The sequence below is a fragment of the Magallana gigas genome, chromosome 9 (genome assembly GCF_963853765.1).
Source record: "Magallana gigas chromosome 9, xbMagGiga1.1, whole genome shotgun sequence".
In the NCBI taxonomy this organism is placed as follows: domain Eukaryota; kingdom Metazoa; phylum Mollusca; class Bivalvia; order Ostreida; family Ostreidae; genus Magallana; species Magallana gigas.
The window spans coordinates 15,928,502-15,948,259 of record NC_088861.1 but is presented as its reverse complement, the minus strand read 5'-3'; the positions used below and the strand labels follow the sequence as shown (position 1 = coordinate 15,948,259).

At 34.2% G+C, this 19,758-nt stretch overlaps 1 long non-coding RNA gene across 1 annotated transcript; it reads left to right on the top strand.

The window, feature by feature from the left end:
* Positions 1 to 485: 485 nt before the first annotated feature.
* LOC136271717 (uncharacterized) lies at positions 486 to 18,917 on the top strand. Its single transcript, XR_010709665.1, has 3 exons — positions 486 to 636; positions 2,874 to 3,011; positions 18,580 to 18,917. It is a non-coding gene; the product is annotated as an uncharacterized lncRNA (long non-coding RNA).
* The last annotated feature ends 841 nt before the right edge of the window (positions 18,918 to 19,758 follow it).

The following is a 19,758-nucleotide window of genomic DNA, read 5'->3' as shown; positions in this document are numbered from 1 at the left end:
ACATTGTATATTATTCATTCATAGCGTATTGTTTTATGGATTTGTGTAAAATATTCTTAAATTACTCATTCTTGGCTTGTTACATATGAACATTTGTACGTGTATATTTCTGACTAGGCCTATCTAATTTAACAAATTTAATGAACCATGCTGCGTATGCGATTACGGAAAACTGTATATTCCAGTTACAGTTTATCGTTTAAAAAATTTACAAAATCACAACTCTGTGCATGAGGGCACCCCACCCACCAAAAGTGAGGATTATCATAGAACCTCATTTTTTTGTTGTTTCTTAAATAAAGTCTATAAAAAAAACCATGTACATGTATGTATATACCTTTATCCCTTACAATTTATATTTTGTTGTTGTTGTTTATTTTTCACTTTATTTTATTATTATAATATGTTTAACACCTGCTCTGTCTGAAGTCTTTTGTTTATTTGGTCAATAGTTGATTGCCCCAACGAGTGTGTCGTGATTATCGCTCACTTCACTGTCGACGTCATTGCCCACGTGAATAAGAGCAAGGACCACGCATGTCGTGAATAGTCTCTGAGGGCAGCAGTGAACGGCCTACAAGAACAGGTTCCCGCCACGAAATTTGTCTTCGATTAAATCTTGGTAAAATTCTAAAGGTACGTTCAAAATTCAAATTCAAATAAGTATGCACTGATATGCCCGTCGCGTTTAACATTTTGTTCAACTTGAGCATCGTATATTTTTCAAAAACAAACTTAATATTCTTAGAATTGTCATTGAATTATTTATCCTGGAATTTATGAAAGAGATTCGAAAGCAATATTTTTCCACACGTAATTTCGTTTGTCAGGGATATCAAAAGTTTGGTTTTTTTTTGGTAACGTAACAATGTGAATTTAATAGACCAATCCACACTTTACAAAAGTTATGTCCCTTGGCCGCCATCTTTGGGGAAAAACCCATATATTTCTCACAGTAGCCTTTGTAGTTTAGAGGGTTGTAACTTCGTCATTTGACTTTAGAAATCGGTTTCCTCTGTGAATTGTGATTGCCCCAAGTTGGGGCAACCCACACATTGAAGGAATAAATTAAATTCCAAAAGATTATTTCACAGGACGCCCACACATTTGGTTGCATAAAGAAGGGAAAAGTTGTTTTTTCCCTTTTGACCTTTGGGTTGACCCCGCAAAGGGGAACAACTTTTGCAAAGTGTGGATTGGACTATAGGTTTGAATTTTCCCGGAAGTGGGATATCCAAACAACCCCCCCCCCCCCCCCCCCCCGGACACCTCTTCTTGATCCGCGCATCTATCATAACTACAAGTGTGAATGCGATCTATACCGTTTTCATAAAAAAGTTATTCACACGGCCTTCCTTTTCATTACATGAAGAAGAAATCACTTATTCTTTCCCCGGTCCGCTGTGCTGAAACAGTGATGGAACAAATACACTGCATGGGCTAAAAAAGTACTGATAGTTGCCATTTTTTTACCAATAATTTCCGATATTAACTGATAATTTTACTGATGTTTCTGATCAAAACTGATAGTTTCTGACATTCACTTTTAAGAGCAATGTGTTTTGAAACAACATGTGAAACCTTATATAGTTACTGCTTTTTCCTCTTTAGCAATTGACAATGTATGGATGCTTGTATACTATAATACACAAAGAGTAACTTATTTTTGCATTGTGGTTTTTGTAAAGAAGATTTCAAAACAGTTTTCCTTTATATATATATGTTTCACAATGCTTACAATTTAGAATTTACACTTTCTGAGAATGTTTGCATATAAGTGAAATCACAAGTTTTAACATTGTTGTTCTTAAGAGGAAGATTTTAAAACATTTTCCATATAACTTTGATTCCCTCTTGGGGCCCCAGTATTGGTCTGAGGATGATAATTTGTGATATTACTACAATGCAAACTTTCTTAGATAGTGTATTGTAGATTCTATCAATTGTATTAAAAACTGTGACCTCCAGAACAACACTGGTGCCCCAAGAGAGGTTCAAAGTACAATATAGAAATATCAGGAGAGCTATTTAAAAAATTTCTTTGTAAAAACTAAAATGCTACAATTTGTGTGATTACTATGCAATGCAAACATCCACAGATAGTGACTAGGTCCTAAACTGTACACATAGTGACTCCAGACCCAATACTGAGGGCCTAAAGGGGTTCAATTAAGTTTAAAATAGAAATATTAAGGAAAATTGATTAAAATTCTTTTCCTTAAGAAATACAATGCTACAGTTATTATAATGATACATGTATCAATTACTATGTAAGCAACTTTAAACATCTTTATACCCCCATATCTAGGTTACAGTAACCTTGCTTCATTTTTCATAATAATATAAACTGATATTATTAGGTTTATGATCAATATACTTTGTTAGTTGGTGTATTTTGCATCCTCATGATATCTTGATTCAAAAGTATGTCACAGTAACCTACATTTCGCTTTTAATCTTCATTCATTTTCCAATATTGTTTCATTTGATACATTGAGGCCAAAGATAAGAAGGTTGGTTTAAAAGTTGATGAGGCATCTTAGATCCTAGGATATAATGTTCAAAAAGTAGGTTTCAAAGATCTTTTTACATATAGGTATTATTTGAGTGAATAAATGAGATTTTTTTTTAAAGTTTTACACTATATTTATATTTTTTTTTGAAAAAATATAGATGTAAAAAACGCTGTTCAGGGGAGCATTTATGTGGCCAATGGGCCTCGTGTGTAATAATTAATGGTGCAATATATTTTCTGTTTGTTAATAGGTGTTCCTGGTATTATAATGCATATTTATTTAGTTAATCTCTATCATTGCTAAAAAAAAAAATCAAAGACATACTCTATGGTAATTGTTTGATGATTTTTTTTCTAGGGATTCTGGATTTGTCAAGATGCTTTTTGGATTTTTATCTCGACCCTGACCAGAAAGGTTAGCATCTTCGTCTTCTGTAATAGGTTACCAGCCTTACAGCCCTATCTCAAGAAACCTGTCCTACAGATGGATAAAGAGGTAGGGCTATACTACTATTAGTAGATTACACAAGTCTGTAAGCGACAACGTAGCTACAGTAAAACACGCTTATAACAAAGTGCCAGGGACGGGCGATTTTACTTTGATATAAACGTAATTTGTTAAATCCGCCAAATTTACAATTTGAAATTAAGTTACCTTTAATGAAAATCACTTCACTGTAAGCGTCATTTCTTTATAAGGATGTTCGCTATAATCGTGTTTCACTGTATATGTATTACCGGTAACTATCATAGTGATACAGGTGGATAGAGGTACGGCACCTGATGCAGCACTGCTAGTAGAAAAAACCTTGACAAATTTTTTTTTTAATATTTTTAAAAATAATTTATTAGGATATTTACAAGCATAAATTAAACTAAACAAATCATACGATGTATACTGTTTTAACCAGTAACTGTTAGTTTTAGTTCACATATGCTGAAGGCTCAATTGAGCCTTTCTGATCAAAATTTGTCCATTGTCTGATGTCCTTGTCATCCTTTCATATTTTCATCTTCTCCAGAACCACTTGGCCAATTTCAACTTAACTTGGCACATAGCATTCATGGGCCAAGGGGATTCAAAATTGTTCAAATGAAGGGCCATATCCTAATTTAAGGGGATAATAAGAAATTAATGAAAATTTATAACATTTTAAACCAGGAATAGATATGGGTTAACTCAGATCCAAAGATATTCAACTTTTAAATCACTTGAATTTTTACCGTGCTCAGCCAATCTCTAATTTAAAATCACTGATCTTATTATAATTAAGAAACTGGCGTATATAGTTCTTCATATCTGTAGCAATTAATAAATACTGCAACTGGTGTTGTGTCACTTAAGCAAACAGTGCACACTGCATACATCCTTAAATAAAATCTACATAAATGCAGTCAGAAATATGGTGTATGACCATTCCCTCATTAAAAATCAAAAGAAAAACACACACTCATACACAATAAAAAATTGAAAGAGATTTCACAATAACTTCTGAACAAAAATCAAAAAAGTAATTCAATTTTGTAATAATATAAGCAATATTCATTTGTGAAAAAATTGTCAATTGAAGAATGACCTATTTTTGTGATAAAAAAACCTCCATAAACTGGGGAGGTAGCTAGCGTAGGAATTTGAATTAATACTTCACATTTACATTTTTTGGGGAAAGGTGATTTTTTTAAAAATGATTTTGCAATAATTTTGTTTTCTTTCACAAATTACATTAAATGACATCAATATTCTAAACATTAATTTGTTGTAATGTTGTATCTGCTGATGATGAGTAAAACTATATTTTTCAAAGCAATTCTGTAAAGAGTACCTGACTATAGTAATAAATATCACTTTAGTCAGTTACTAGATTCAAGTTTGCTCTAATCTTGATCCCTGGGGTATGGTGGAGACAAATTGTAGGGATGGGGCTGGGGGGTTGTCAAATTTTTTCATTGTAAAATATAGAAAGAGAAAATCTTTAGAAATCTTTTTATATAAAACCATCAGCCAGAAAAATTGAAACTTATATAGAAGGATCCTCAGGCAGTGTAAAATTTATCCATATGTTCAAAACATGATCTCTCTAGGAATATGGTTGGGGGACAATGGGGTAGGTCAAAGTTTGACATAAAAATAAATTTGGGGGGGGGGGGGGGGTGGTTAAATCTTTGGAAAAATTATTCGGCCAGAAAAGTTGAAACTTATGTGGAAGCATTTTCAGGTAGTGTAAATTCAAGTTTATTCAATTAAATCATGAACCCTGGGAGTAGGTATAGGCCACAATGCAGGATAAGATTTGACATAGGAATATGTTAGAGAAAAATCATTTGAAATCTTCATCTTTAAAAAGGCCTCAATATGAAAAATATGCAGGAAAGGAAAAACAGGTATAAATTTAAACAAAACATAATTTGATTTCTTTTAAAGTAATACTCTTTTTGGATTAGAATTAAGTCAGATGGCCATTGTAACTCAGGTGAGCAATGTGGCCCCTGTCACATTTTACATAGTTTTTCATCTATAACATTGATTTCATTTTAAAGCACGTTACTTACTCTGTAACACACAGTAAGAACATGTACATGTAATTCTTACATTTTAAGACATGTTCTTAAAGAGGCTAGGTGCATGGTCCACAAAGTTCCTAACAGATCTACTGTGATCTAATGAACTATCATTTAGTTAAGTAATAAAAGAAAAATTCCAAATATATATAAGCATAAAAATGTGAATATTGTATTTCTTCATCTTTTTATAGAGCTCTTCTTCTCAAGGCGGTTTATATAGTCCAAAAATGGCCCCAACCATCCAGCCCCTTTAGATTGAAGCTCAATTTGAAGCAGTAATATTTTTGTCTTTACGGCCTCAGTGATGAAGTGAAAGTTGGGTTGCAGTAGCGAGATATAGTAGGCAAGCAAGGCCTGGTCTATATTCCCCGAAAGATGGTGACAAATCCCAAGAATGTCCCACGCAATGTCTTTGGAGTATTTGATAATGTAGCGACTATTGTTAGAATGGACTAAATTGTGTAGCTCCCATAGGGATTCTGCTGCCGCCAGGGGACTCCCTAGGCGATGATGACAAAGAAAGGTCAGGAAGTGCAGAAACACAAAGGGAGAAATCAGAAAACATCTCCTTAACTTGGATTTCTTATTCCTATTTCTGCTGCATTTTGTTTTACAGGTACAACAGCTTTGCTCCACAAGTGCTATTTGATGATAAAGATTAATGACATGTCTGAAAATCAGAATTTGTTCGATGTTTGACATTTTTGAAACATCCATGCGACAGACTTTGTATAATGATTTCCAGTCATATATGATCTCTAGATTGATAAGCCCATTGATGCCATACATTGAACGGTAGATTGCAATGTCTTTTCTATACTCACATGGCAGGGGATTGGCAAGAGGATTCACGACCTTCTGAAGAAATGAACACTGGGCTAGATATTTCTTGCCAGAGCAGTAGATGCTGTACATTTGTGTGAACAGCTTATCCTGGTCAGCTCCTACAATCCTACACACAAACAGATTGTTCTGTGGAATGAAGAAGTTTGGGCAATACACTGTGTAGACCCACTGCAGCAACAATTTGAAACATTTCCAGAAACTCTGGAAGAAGGTTTCTCTGGACCATTTATATGTGGGATCAGTTTGAATGCACCAAAACATTGCATTTTTAAGGAAATAAGAACAGAGCAATTTCTCATCTTCCACTACATCTTTGTTGAGTTCTTCTGTTACAAATACTTTAAGTAACACATAACAAAGCAATTGGACATGATTCATTGCACGCACTAAGGCCTGCTCTGCTTGAACGAATGAGAGACGCCATTCCAAGTCAAGATTGGGGTCATTGTTTTGCTGAGACTGTCTGCTGCCAACTGGCACAAAGTATCATCCAGAGGATGTAATGTTCTCAACAATTTGTTTCTTAGGCCATCCATACTTCAGACATCTTGTTATCCAATCACTGGTTTGTGGTGGCCATTTTCTACTTGCAAAGCCACATACAGAATCAAATAAATGGTCAAGCACTTTATTAGTTTGGCATGGGCCATGTATAGTCACATTGTGACCATGGTAGATACCCTGGACATTTTCCAGGAACAGCTTGTTGCTGACATAAGTGTGAAATTTCTTTTGAATGCAGGATGTCATAATTTCATTGATGGGATGCATGTATAACACAAGCAGATAAACTGTCCCAGGGATGTGTTCTTGGTACTCCATCAGAATCACTGCTTCGGTAGCATGGTCATTACTCGGAGCATCTGCTAAGTCCAAGATAACACGGTGGTCGGACCAAAAGTAAAAAGCATCCATATCTGAACCTTGTAATCGTAAACCTTCTTTGAAGCTGCCTACTGTTCTTTTTTGTATACTAAAAGGAGTCATCTGATTGTGAAGATAATCACAAACATCCATTTCAGTTCGTTTCATGGTTACTTTTTCTTCTGGTCCTGCTAATATCAGCGTCATATCGTACAAAGGGGCAGAGAGATGACAGGTCTCCATCCTGGTGCTAGAACAAGATTTATATATTAAGCTTTTTTGTTACCTCAATTCTATTTTGAACTATGTATTATAATTGTTTGACATCATAGCATCAAATAATATATATATATATATAAGATTTATGTATTGCTTGCAGCTACTGTCTGATCATTATAGCTTGTGTGATACTTATAAACATTTTTGTTTTTCATCCGATTTTTAAAATCTTTTCGGTTTATAGTTTAAAACGGAGAGTACCATTTAAAAATTAAGGTCCGAGGCCCGAGAAGCCACTTTTTGACTTCTTTTAAGGATATTAAGGGCCTAAAGATCACTACTTTTGTAAAATTAAAAAATTTATCAAATAAGAGTTATCCCGCTGTGCTTAAAAAACATATAGAGATAAATACTTTTAGCATACCAAGTCTTGGGTCCGAAAAATAAGTGTTTACTTTTATAGAACTTTTCGAAAATATTCTTTACGAAATTAAAAACATATCTATATACATATATAGTTCTGGAGTTATCTCGTTTTTGACATTGCATTACTTATAAGTTATTTAGAAAATGCATATACTAAGGCGTTGAAGAATTTGGAAAAAAAATAGACATGATTTTTCCTGACATTTAATAAGGGGATGTCAAAAAGCCCTTACTTTTTGTTGAAGACAAAAAAGTTCTAGTTTCATTTAGTTTCGTTCCATTTGGATTTCATTTCTCGCTTTACGGGTACCCACAATTTATGTCACTGTAAAGTAAATAACAATTAAGTGAGAGGTCAGCCATTTTTGGCATAGCAGTATGGGAGCTCGAAGGAATTCTGTGATGCAGTAAAAGAATTTTTTTTGACAATAAGTGTAGCTTTTTTGTTTGTTCCTTTGGCTGGGCACTCGTTCTTAGCGCTCCTTTTGCCTAGTGCTCAATTCTATTTCAATTATTTCATAATTTGCGACAAAATTTAAAAATATTTATTAAGGTATTTATGCTTGCAATGGAACAATTTTGTTAAGTTATCTGATTGAAAAACAAATATGTTTATGGTGTGACCATATGGAGGGTGAAGCCACAAGCATAATCTTATTTTTTCTGGCAGATTCACTGGAAACATACAATTCTCTCTATCTATTTACACATTAGGATATAATGTTGTGCTCAGTGACAGCACGTTAGCAGAAGCAGACTTGACAATTTCCGTCAAAGTAAAAATGTTCCGAACAATTTGCTAAGGAAAATATTCAAAATAATATATTCAAAACTTTTAATTGATGTTTTCAGGACTTAAATTTCTTTTGAATTTGAAATTCTGGATGAGATTTAGTAATTTAAGACATGAACAAATTTCTATAGACAAGATTTTGGGATGAGATTAAAATTAAATGGTGTATTTTAAAGTACAACCACCATCTTGAACCATAATATTCAAGTTCAATAGATTGAAATAGATTTTTATCTCTAAATATCATTATTTTCAAACATTCACGTTATCCGCTCGTAGGGCCCATTTGTCCCATTATCATTTGATTGATTCTGTTTATAGTACATTAAAAACTTGATACTGGATTGGCTGTTAAAGTGGAATTTAGCAACTTTTGGAACTATAACAAACTTTAAAACACTTTGTTTTTGTCTTACCTGCATCGGGGAAATTGGAACAGGAAATTACATCATGACCAAGGAATCACACATATTCATTACTTTAATGGTGGGAAATTTGAATATTCTATTGGTTTAATTGTCATAATTAACACCTGTAATATATGTATATCTTTGATTGATTTTTCTGAGTGCTCTGTAGAGCCTGATTTTACATCCTATGTTTGACTACATTTTGAGAATGAGTCAGCAGGACAAGCTGTTTGATATCATGAGGGATACAGTATACTCCTAAATTCATAACACTATTGTGGGTATTTAAACAACTCAATTTTATTAACTTCTTCACAGGAGAGCTCATATATCAGAGAGTGATAACTCCATCTAAATTTACATCATTTCCCTTTTAGACTCGATACTTTCTATTGACTCGAAGAATTTAGATACAATTCATTATCATTAACTGTGTGGACCCCTTACAGGATCTTATACAGTCTGTCTTGCTGTCAACTTAATTGTTCATTTATTTAAAACCGCGAAAAAAACTTTGTAGATTATAGTTCATTTTTTAGCAAAAATCTCAAATGCAAGATAGCCATAAGATAAGATAGTCACAAGAAGCATGAAGACTTGCTCAAAACTGTGTATTCCTAAAAAATCAGAACTTAAAAGATTGAAAAAAAATTTTCTCATTTAATTGGCTTGTCATTCTTCCCTTTCCACACTTTAAAAAAAACAATTATATAACTAGACACGATCTCGTTGCGAGCAACGAGTGGGTCTTCCGTCCAATTTTTAAATAGATTAGATCAAACTTATCGATTCAAAGATAGAACCGTACATCTAAACGAAAATAGTTTTAAAAAATTTGCGGCACTCGGTGCTTGAACCCGGGTCGACTGGGCCATTTCCACGACTCTATCGACTGAGCTACTCGGACTCTCGCTTCATAACTTTGACGCTTAATTTCTCGAGAATACCTTGATCAATTTTAAAACAAATTACATATTCTGAATCAGTAAAAGGGTCACTATAAGGTGTAAAAATTTCAAAAAATAATATGGAAAAATAAAACGTCGAAAAATTCAATTTTTCCAATTTCTTTCCGGTGGCGACCGGAAGTGACGGCGGACATTCATTTGACCGAGGTGCACCAGAAAAACAGTAGATCTATCATTTCTGAAAATTTCAGCCTTTTATCTTTACTCGTTTTTGAGAAACCTGACAGACAAAATTGACTTTTTAAAATCGTAAACGGACGATAACTTCTGACCGGAAGTGTATTTTCAAAAATAAAAAAAAATGTACAGTGTGCGAAATTAACTTTTTTGTACTATAGGCAATCGGTCTACAACATTTTCAAAATCTATAGACCTCTACCGCTTCAGGTTTCAATACACATCCCAAAATTGAAAGTCTACAGAGATTTTGCATTGCAACAGCCATTAATAATCCCGGATGATAACGTTAAAAAATTGCGCGATGTATTCCAAGTGTATTCCGAATGGAGAAAAGATGTAAACATTCCCCATTATAAATCTCCGTAAGGAATAAGTTTTAGTTCCTGTGAATTTTTTTGAGTGGAAAGGGATAATTGTTCAATGAAGATATCTTGGAGCTATTCCCTTTCAACGATTTCAACTGTATTTCTTTCACAGGTATGTGTAATTTTATTAAAAATCATCAAAAAGCGATGGAAGCAATAACTTAATTGGGACAGACTATACTGGAGTTGATGATCCTAGGATATAATGTCCAAAAAGTTGGTTTCAAAGATCTTCTTTTTACATATAGGTATTTATTATTTGAATGAATGAATGAGATTTTTTTTAAAAGTTTTACACCATTTAAGAAGAGTTTCATATTTATATTTTTTTGAGAAAAATATAAAAAACGTTCAAGGGAGCATTTATGTGGTCAATGGGCCTCTTGTGTAATAATTAATGGTACGATATATTTTCTGTTTGTTAAAAGGTGTTCCTGGTATTATAATGCATATTTATTTAGTTAATCTCTATCATTGCTAAAAAAAAATCAAAGACAAAGAGTACTATGGTAATTGTTTTAATGATTTTGTTTCAAGGGATTCTGGATTTGTCAAGATGCCACTGGAATTTTCTTGTCCCTGACCAGAAAGGTTAGCATCACTGATATCCATTGGCACTAAGATGTTATCGGCCCTACAGCCCCAGTCACGAAACCTTGAGGTAGGGCTATAATACAGTTAATTAGTAGATTACAAAAGTCTGTAAGCGACTACACAAGTTTGTAAGCGACAATAACACTATTCAGAAACTGTCCAACAGGTGGATAAAGAGGTACGTAGGGCACCTGATGCAGCACTGTTAGTAGCAAAAAAAAAAAAAACTTGACAAAAAGTAGTTTTTATATTTTTAAAAATAATTTATTAGGATATTTACAAGCATAAAAATTAACTAAACAAATCATTGGATGTATACTGTTTTAACCAGTGATGTTGGTTTTAGTTCACATATGCTTAAGGCTCAATTGAGCCTTTTTGATCAAAATTTGTCCATTGTCTGACGTCCTTGTCATTTTTTGTTAACTTTCATATTTTCATCTTCTCCAGAACCACTTGGCCAATTTCAACTTAACTTGGCACATAGCATTCATGGGCCTAGGGGATTCAAAATTGTTCAATTGAAGGGCCATATCCTAATATAATGGGATAAAAAGAAATTAATGAAAATTAAAAACCTTTTTAAGCCAGGAATAGATATGTGTAATACCCCAGATCCAAAGATATTCAAATTTTAAATCACTTGAGTTTTCACCGTGCTCAGCTGATATCTAAGTTAAAACCACTGAACTTGTTAAGAAACTGGCATATATAGTTCTTCATGTCTGTAGCATTAAATACTGCCACCTGTCTTGTGTCACTAGCAAAGAGTGCACACCGCATACATCCTTAAACAGAGTTTACATGAATATGATCAGAAATATGGTGCATAACCATTCTGTCACTAAAAAATCAAAAGGAAACCACACATACATACACAATAAAAAAATTAGAAGATATTTCATGATAACTTATGAACAAAAATCACAAAAGTAATATAATTTTGTAATAATATAAGCAATATTCATTAGTGAAGAAATTGCCAATCGAAGAATGACCTATTTTCGTGAAAAAACCCCCCAAAAAACTGGGGAGGCAGCTACATGTAGCATAGAAACATGAATTAATACTTCACATTTACATTTCTTGGGGGAAAGGTGATTTTTTTAAAAATAATTTTGCAATAATTTTGTTTTCCTTGACATATTACATAGACATAAATATTCTAAACATTTGTTGTAATGTTGTATCTGCATGCTGATCATAAGTAGAACTATATTTTTCAGCGCAATTGCGTAAAGAGTACTTGACAGATTATAGTAATATATATTACTATTGTCAGTTACTAGATTCAAGTTTGTTCTAATTTTGATCCCAGGGGTATGGTGGGGATAAATTGTAGGGATGGGGGTGGTGGGTTGTCACAATTATTCATTGGAAAATATAGAAAGGGGAAATTTTTAGAAATCTTTTTATCAAAAACCATCAGCCAGAAAAATTGAAACTTATATAGAAGGATCCTCAGGCAGTGTAAAATTTATGCATATGTTCAAAACATGATCTCTAGGAATATGGTTGGGAGACAATGGGGTAGGTCAAAGTTTGACAATAAAAAAAATTGGGGGGGGGGTCTTTAAAACCTGTGGAAAAATTATTTGGCCAGAAAAGTTGAAACTTATGTGGAAGCATTCTCAGGTAGTGTTAATTCAAGTTTTTTCAAATCATGAACCCTGGAAGTAAGGTATAGGCCACAATGCAGGATAAAATTTGACATAGGAATATGTTAGAGAAAAATCATTTGAAATCTTCATCTTTAAAAAGGCCTCAATATGAAATATATGCAGGAAATGGAAAAAAGGTAAATCTAAACAAAAGATAATTTGATTTCTTTTAAAGTATTACACTTTTTGGATTAGAATTAAGTCAGATGGCCATTGTAACTCAGGTGAGCAATGTGGCCCCTGGGCCTCTTGTTATGAAACCTGTCACATTATTATACATAGTTTTACATATATAACATTGTTTTCATTTTGAAGCACATTACTTACTCTGTAACACAAAGTAAGAACATGTACATGCAAATCTTACATTTCAAGACATGTTCTTAAGGAGGCTAGGTGCATGGTCAACAAAGTTCCCAACAGATCTACTGTGATCCAATGAATTATCATTTAGTTAAGTAATACATGTAAAAGGAAAATTCCAAATATATATATTTATATAGTCCAAAAATGGCCCCAACCATCCAGCCCCTTTAGATTGAAGCTCAATTTGAAGCAGTAATATTTTTGTCTTTACGGCCTCAGTGATGAAGTGAAAGTTGGGTTGCAGTAGCGAGGTATAGTAGGCAAGCAAGGCCTGGTCTATATTCCCCGATAGATGGTGACAAATCCCAAGAATGTCCCACGCAATGTCTTTGGAGTATTTGATAATGTAGCGACTATTGTTAGAATGGACTAAATTGTGTAGCTCCCATAGGGTATCTGCTGCCGCCAGGGGACTCCCTAGGCGATGATGACAAAGAAAGGTCAGGAAGTGCAGAAACACAAAAGGAGAAATCAGAAAACATCTCCTTAACTTGGATTTCTTATTCGTAGACATTTCCATCTCTAACTCGGAGAGTTTTATCGAAAGTAGTATAGAGATGTCATACACCATGGCCGCCTTCATTTTTACAGACATTGGTTTGCCAAACATTTCTCTTGCATAAGCCTGTTCATTTCCATATTCATGCCAGTAGAAAAAATACTCGTGATTCAATTTTGGCATGGTGTCCTCCAGAATGTTCAATGATTGTCTAAATCTCCCATCAATGTAATAAAATAATGCTAAATATAAAGGGTCACATGCAAAGCCAAACTTGGAGGTCAACTTTAACAATCTAACCCCAACCTTTTTGTGTGTAACATAAGTATGCCTATTTCTGCTGCATTTTGTTTTACAGGTACAACAGCTTTGCTCCACAAGTGCTATTTGATGATAAAGATTAATGGCATGTCTTAAAATCAGAATTTGTTCGATGTTTGACATTTTTGAAACATCCATGCGACAGACTTTGTATAATGATTTCAAGTCATATATGATCTCTAGATTGAGAAGCCCATTGATGCCATACATTGAATGGTAGATCGCAATGTCTTTTATATATTCAGAAAATTCAGATGACAGGGGATTGGCAAGGGGATTCATGACCTTCTGAAGAGATGAGCACTGGGCTAGATATTTCTCGCCAGAGCAGTAAAGGCGGTACAAATGTGTGAACAGCTTATCCTGATTAGCTCCTACAATCCTACACACAAACAGATTGTTCTGTGGAATGAAGAAGTTTGGACAATACCCTGTGTAGACCCACTGCAGCAACAATTTAAAACATTTCCAGGAACTCTGAAAGAAGGTTTCTCTGGTCCATTTATGTGTGGGATCAGTTTGAATGCACCAAAACATTGCATTTTTAAGGAAATAAGAACAGAGCAATTTCTCATCTTCCACAACATCTTTGTTGACGTCTGTTAGAAATACTTTAAGTAACACATAACAAAGCAATTGGACATGATTCATTGCACGCACTAAGGCTTGCTCTGCTTGAACGAATGAGAGACGCCATTCCAAGTCAAGATTGGGGTCATTGTTTTGCTGAGACTGTCTACTGCCAACTGGCACAAAGTCACACCCAGAGGATGTAATGCCCTCAACAATTTGTTTCTCCGGCCATCCATACTTCAGACATCTTGTTATCCAATCACTGGTTTGTGGTGGCCATTTTCTACTTGCAAAGCCACATACAGAATCAAATTCATGGTCAAGCACTTTATTAGTTTGGCATGGGCCATGTATAGTCATATTGTGACCATGGTAGATACCCTGGACATTTTCCAGGAACAGCTTGTTGCTGACATAAGTGTGAAATTTCTTTTGAATGCAGGATGTCATAATTTTATTGATGGGATGCATGTATAACACAAGCAGATAAACTGTCCCAGGGATGTGTTCTTGGTACTCCATCAGAATCACTGCTTCAGTAGCATGGTCATAACTCGGAGCATCTGCTAAGTCCAAGATAACATGGTGGTCGGACCAAAAGTAAAAAGCATCCATATCTGAACCTTGTAATCGTAAACCTTCTTTGAAGCTGCCTACTGTTCTTTTTTGTATACTAAAAGGAGTCATCTGATTGTGAAGATAATCACAAACATCCATTTCAGTTCGTTTCATGGTTACTTTTTCTTCTGGTCCTGCTAATATCAGCGTCATATCGTACAAAAGGGCAGAGAGATGAAAGGTCTCCATCCTGGTGCTAGAACAAGATTTATATATTAAGCTTTTTTTTATCTCAATTCTATTTTGAACTATGTATTATAATTGTTTGACATCATAGCATCAAATAATATATATATATAAGATTTATGTATTGCTTGCAGCTACTGTCTGATCATTATAGCTTGTGTGATACTTATAAACATTTTTGTTTTTCATCCGATTTTTAAAATCTTTTCGATTTATAGTTTAAAACGGAGAGTACCATTTAAAAATTATGGTCCGAGGCCCGAGAAGCCACTTTTTGACTTCTTATAAGGATATTAAGGGCCTAAAGATCACTACTTTTGTAAAATTAAAAAATTTATCAAGAGTTATCCCGCTTTGCTTAAAAAACATATAGAGATAAATACTCTTAGCATACCAAGTCTTGGGTCCGAAAAATAAGTGTTTACTTTTATAGAACTTTTGGAAAATATTCTTTACAAAATTAAAAACATATCTATATATATATATAGTTCTGGAGTTATCTCGTTTTTGACATTGCATTACTTATAAGTTATTTAGAAAATGCATATACTAAGGCGTTGAAGAATTTGGAAAAAAAATAGACATGATTTTTCCTGACATTTAATAAGGGGATGTCAAAAAGCCCTTACTTTTTGTTGAAGACAAAAAAGTTCTAGTTTCATTTAGTTTCGTTCCATTTGGATTTCATTTCTCGCTTTACGGGTACCCACAATTTATGTCACTGTAAAGTAAATAACAATTAAGTGAGAGGTCAGCCATTTTTGGCATAGCAGTATGGGAGCTCGAAGGAATTCTGTGATGCAGTAAAAGAATTTTTTTTGACAATAAGTGTAGCTTTTTTGTTTGTTCCTTTGCCTGGGCACTCGTTCTTAGCGCTCCTTTTGCCTAGTGCTCAATTCTATTTCAATTATTTCATAATTTGCGACAAAATTTAAAAATATTTATTAAGGTATTTATGCTTGCAATGGAACAATTTTGTTAAGTTATCTTATTGAAAAACAAATATGTTTATGGTGTGACCATATGGAGGGTGAAGCCACAAGCATAATCTTATTTTTTCTGGCAGATTCACTGGAAACATACAATTCTCTCTATCTATTTACACATTAGGTTATAATGTTGTGCTCAGTGACAGCACGTTAGCAGAAGCAGACTTGACAATTTCCGTCAAAGTAAAAATGTTCCGAACAATTTGCTAAGGAAAATATTCAAAATAATATATTCAAAACTTTTAATTGATGTTTTCAGGACTTAAATTTCTTTTGAATTTGAAATTCTGGATGAGATTTAGTAATTTAAGACATGAACAAATTTCTATAGACAAGATTTTGGGATGAGATTAAAATTAAATGGTGTATTTTAAAGTACAACCACCATCTTGAACCATAATATTCAAGTTCAATAGATTGAAATAGATTTTTATCTCTAAATATTCATTATTTTCAAACATTCATGTTATCCGCTCGTAGGGCCCATTCGTCCCATTATCATTTGATTCTGTTTATAGTATTTTAAAAACTTGATACTGGATTGGCTGTTAAAGTGGAATTTAGCAACTTTTGGAACTATAACAAACTTTAAAACACTTTGTTTTTGTCTTACCTGCTTTGTGGAAATTGGAACAGGAAATTACATCATGACCAAGGGATCATACATATTCATTACTTTAATGGTGGGAAATTTGAATATTCTATTGGTTTAATTGTCATATTAAACACCTGTAATATATGTATATCTTTGATTGATTTTTCTGAGTGCTCTGTAGAGCCAGATTTTGCATCCCATGTTTTCATGACTACATTTTGAAAATGAGTCAGCTGGACAGACTGCTTGATATCATGAGGGATACAGTATACTCTTAAATTCATAACACTATTAAATATTGTTGGTTAACTCAATTTTATTAACTTCTTCACAGGAGAGCTCATATATCAAAGAGTGATAACTCTATCTAAATTTAGATTTACATCATTTCCCATTTCAGACTTGATACTTTCTATTGACTCGAAGAATTTAGATAAACTTCATTATCATTAACTGTTAGGACCCCTAATCTTATACAGTCTGTCTTGCTATCAACTTGTTCGTTTCTTTAAAACTTTGGACATTTTTTTTCTAGAATATATGGTTTTTCTCTTTTTAGCAAAAATCACATTTGCAAGGTAGCCCTAAGAGACAAAGTTCACAAGAAACATGAAGACTTGCTCGAAACTGTGTACTCCCAAAAAATCAGAATTTTAAAGACTGACAATATTTTTCTCATTTAGCTTGTCAAGATGTATTGGTAGGTCTAACCATTCCACACTTTAAAAAACAATGATATATTAACCCGAATTCTGTTAGTAAATGTGGTTGTTCATAGTGGTGGTTAAGTATGCGCGAGTTTTCTTTAGTCAAACAATTTGTATGGGTAAGAAAAACGCAGATGCGTAATTTACCACTCTTATACACGGATGCGTGATTTAACATCCTAATCTAATTTTTTTTTTTTTTACGATATGGGTGGGGTGCATGTATTTTAAGTGGTTTTAAGAGTATTGCATAACTACATGTTAATTTCCCTCACACATAATAAAAACCTCTTACAATACCTGCAATGCCTCTTACAAACCATATTGTTGTATGATTTAAGCATGTACAGTCATCATAAAGTAAACCAGTGTTCAGATGTTGAATTTTCAACAAATGTTTTGAAGAGTAAGATTCATTTTCAAGCATTATAATCAAACTTGCAGAGAAGATGTATCTTGGGATACATGAGAACAGCCAAGCTGTATTTGCCACGTTTTTCTTTCAAATGGTCGAAAATGTTAATTGGTTGTAACCCTAAAAAAATCATTTAAGGAAGCTGGTTGATCTCATTATCTGTCAGATCTACTTATAAGTTTTAGGTTTGATTTTAAGGACATAAACTATTGTTAGTAGAGAAGAATTCAAATATTTTAATTATGAAATTTGAATTGTTTTGAAAATATTAAATTAATTTATTTAGAGTTATGAAACATTGCTGAGAATCAGAGATCATTAAGAATATAAACTATACTATTACTAATAAATTAAAAGAATTCAAAATATTTTTAATTTTGAAATTTGAATTGTTTTGAAAACATTTATACAGACCTCTTTTTATTTCTCAATGGAATTGATAAACTGGTAGTTAAAAAATGACTACAATTATCCAGCTCTCTTAAATTCATGGGGACCAGTTTTTCTTCAATAGACATTATTTTACAGATCCATGGGTATGCAATTGTATGATAAATGAATTTATTCTGTTTTTCATAATTTGTTAAGAATGATATTTGTTTGAGGTATTAATTGATATTTTTTCCATGATAAATAATTAAAGATAATACAATAAGAAATAGTTTAAGGTTTGTATGTAGAACCAAAGACTAACTGAAATCTCAGAAACATGATCTTTTATTTTTCAATTCTGAATCAATAAATATATTAAAGCAAAAGGTGAATTCCATTTTGGTTTTCCTATAAGTCACACTAAATATCAGCAAAATACGCTAAGTAACAGTGACCAATGAATTTGATTATCTCAGTAAATTAGGATTTAACAGAAAATCTAGATATTTTATATTCATGTTCATTACAATTTTAGCTACCAACAAGAACTGGACATCAGAACTTATGGCAAGGCATAAAGAATAACCAGTTCAAAGGATTCACCATTAAGAAGTTCATTCATTTAACTTCTGTTAGTACTGGAGTTATGAAGAAGGACATCTTAAATGCTGGTGACTGAATAATGGAGAAATATACACCTGTCATTGCAGATGATTTTGCGGGAGCAATGGGGCTTAAAAAATTAAATACTTAATTAAACATGTTTTATTGACTAAAAAGATGTCAAAAGATCAATGTTTATTTTGGACTTGCATATTTACACATTTAAAGTTATATGTCTTTGAAGTTATATTCATAAAGTTTTTGTTTTGTTGTTATCTTTGATCCCAATCTCCCCCTCTATATTTCATCCCTCTCCCCTGAGTGGGAAAGTGGGGTGTGAGAGAGGAGGAGAGAGAGTGGGGGGTGAGAGGGAGAGAGAGTAGGAGAGGGAGAGAGTGGGGTGTGAGAGACAGAGAGTGGGGTGTGAGAATAGGAGAAAGTGGGGTGTGAGAGAGGGAGAGAGTGGGATGTGAGAGAGGGAGAGAGTGGGATGTGAGAGAGGAAGAGAGTGGGGTGAGAGAGAGAGTGGGCTGTGAGAGAGAGTGGGGTGTGAGAGGGAGAGAGTGGGATGTGAGAGAGTGGGGTGTGAGAGAGGGAGAGTGGGATGTAAGAGAGTGGGGCGTGAGAGACAGAGAGTGGGGTGTGAGAATAGGAGAAAGTGGGGTGTGAGAGAGGGAGAGAGTGGGATGTGAGAGAGGGAGAGAGTGGGATGTGAGAGAGGAAGAGAGTGGGGTGAGAGAGAGAGTGGGCTGTGAGAGAGCGTGGGGTGTGAGAGGGAGAGAGTGGGATGTGAGAGAGTGGGGTGTGAGAGAGGGAGAGTGGGATGTGAGAGAGTGGGGCGTGAGAGGTGGGGAGGGAGAGAGTGTGAGAGAGGGAGAGAGTGGGTGTGAGAGAGGGAGAGTGGGATGTGAGAGAGTGGGCTGTGAGAAAGAGTCGGTGTGAGAGAGTGGGGTGTGAGAGGTGGGGAGGGAGAGAGTGGGATGTGAGAGAGGAAGAGAGTGGGGTGAGAGAGAGAGTGGGCTCTGAGAGAGTGGGGTGTGAGAGGGAGAGAGTGGGGTGTGAGAGAGGGAGAGAGAGTGGGGTGTGAGAGGGAGAGAGTGGGTGAGAGAGA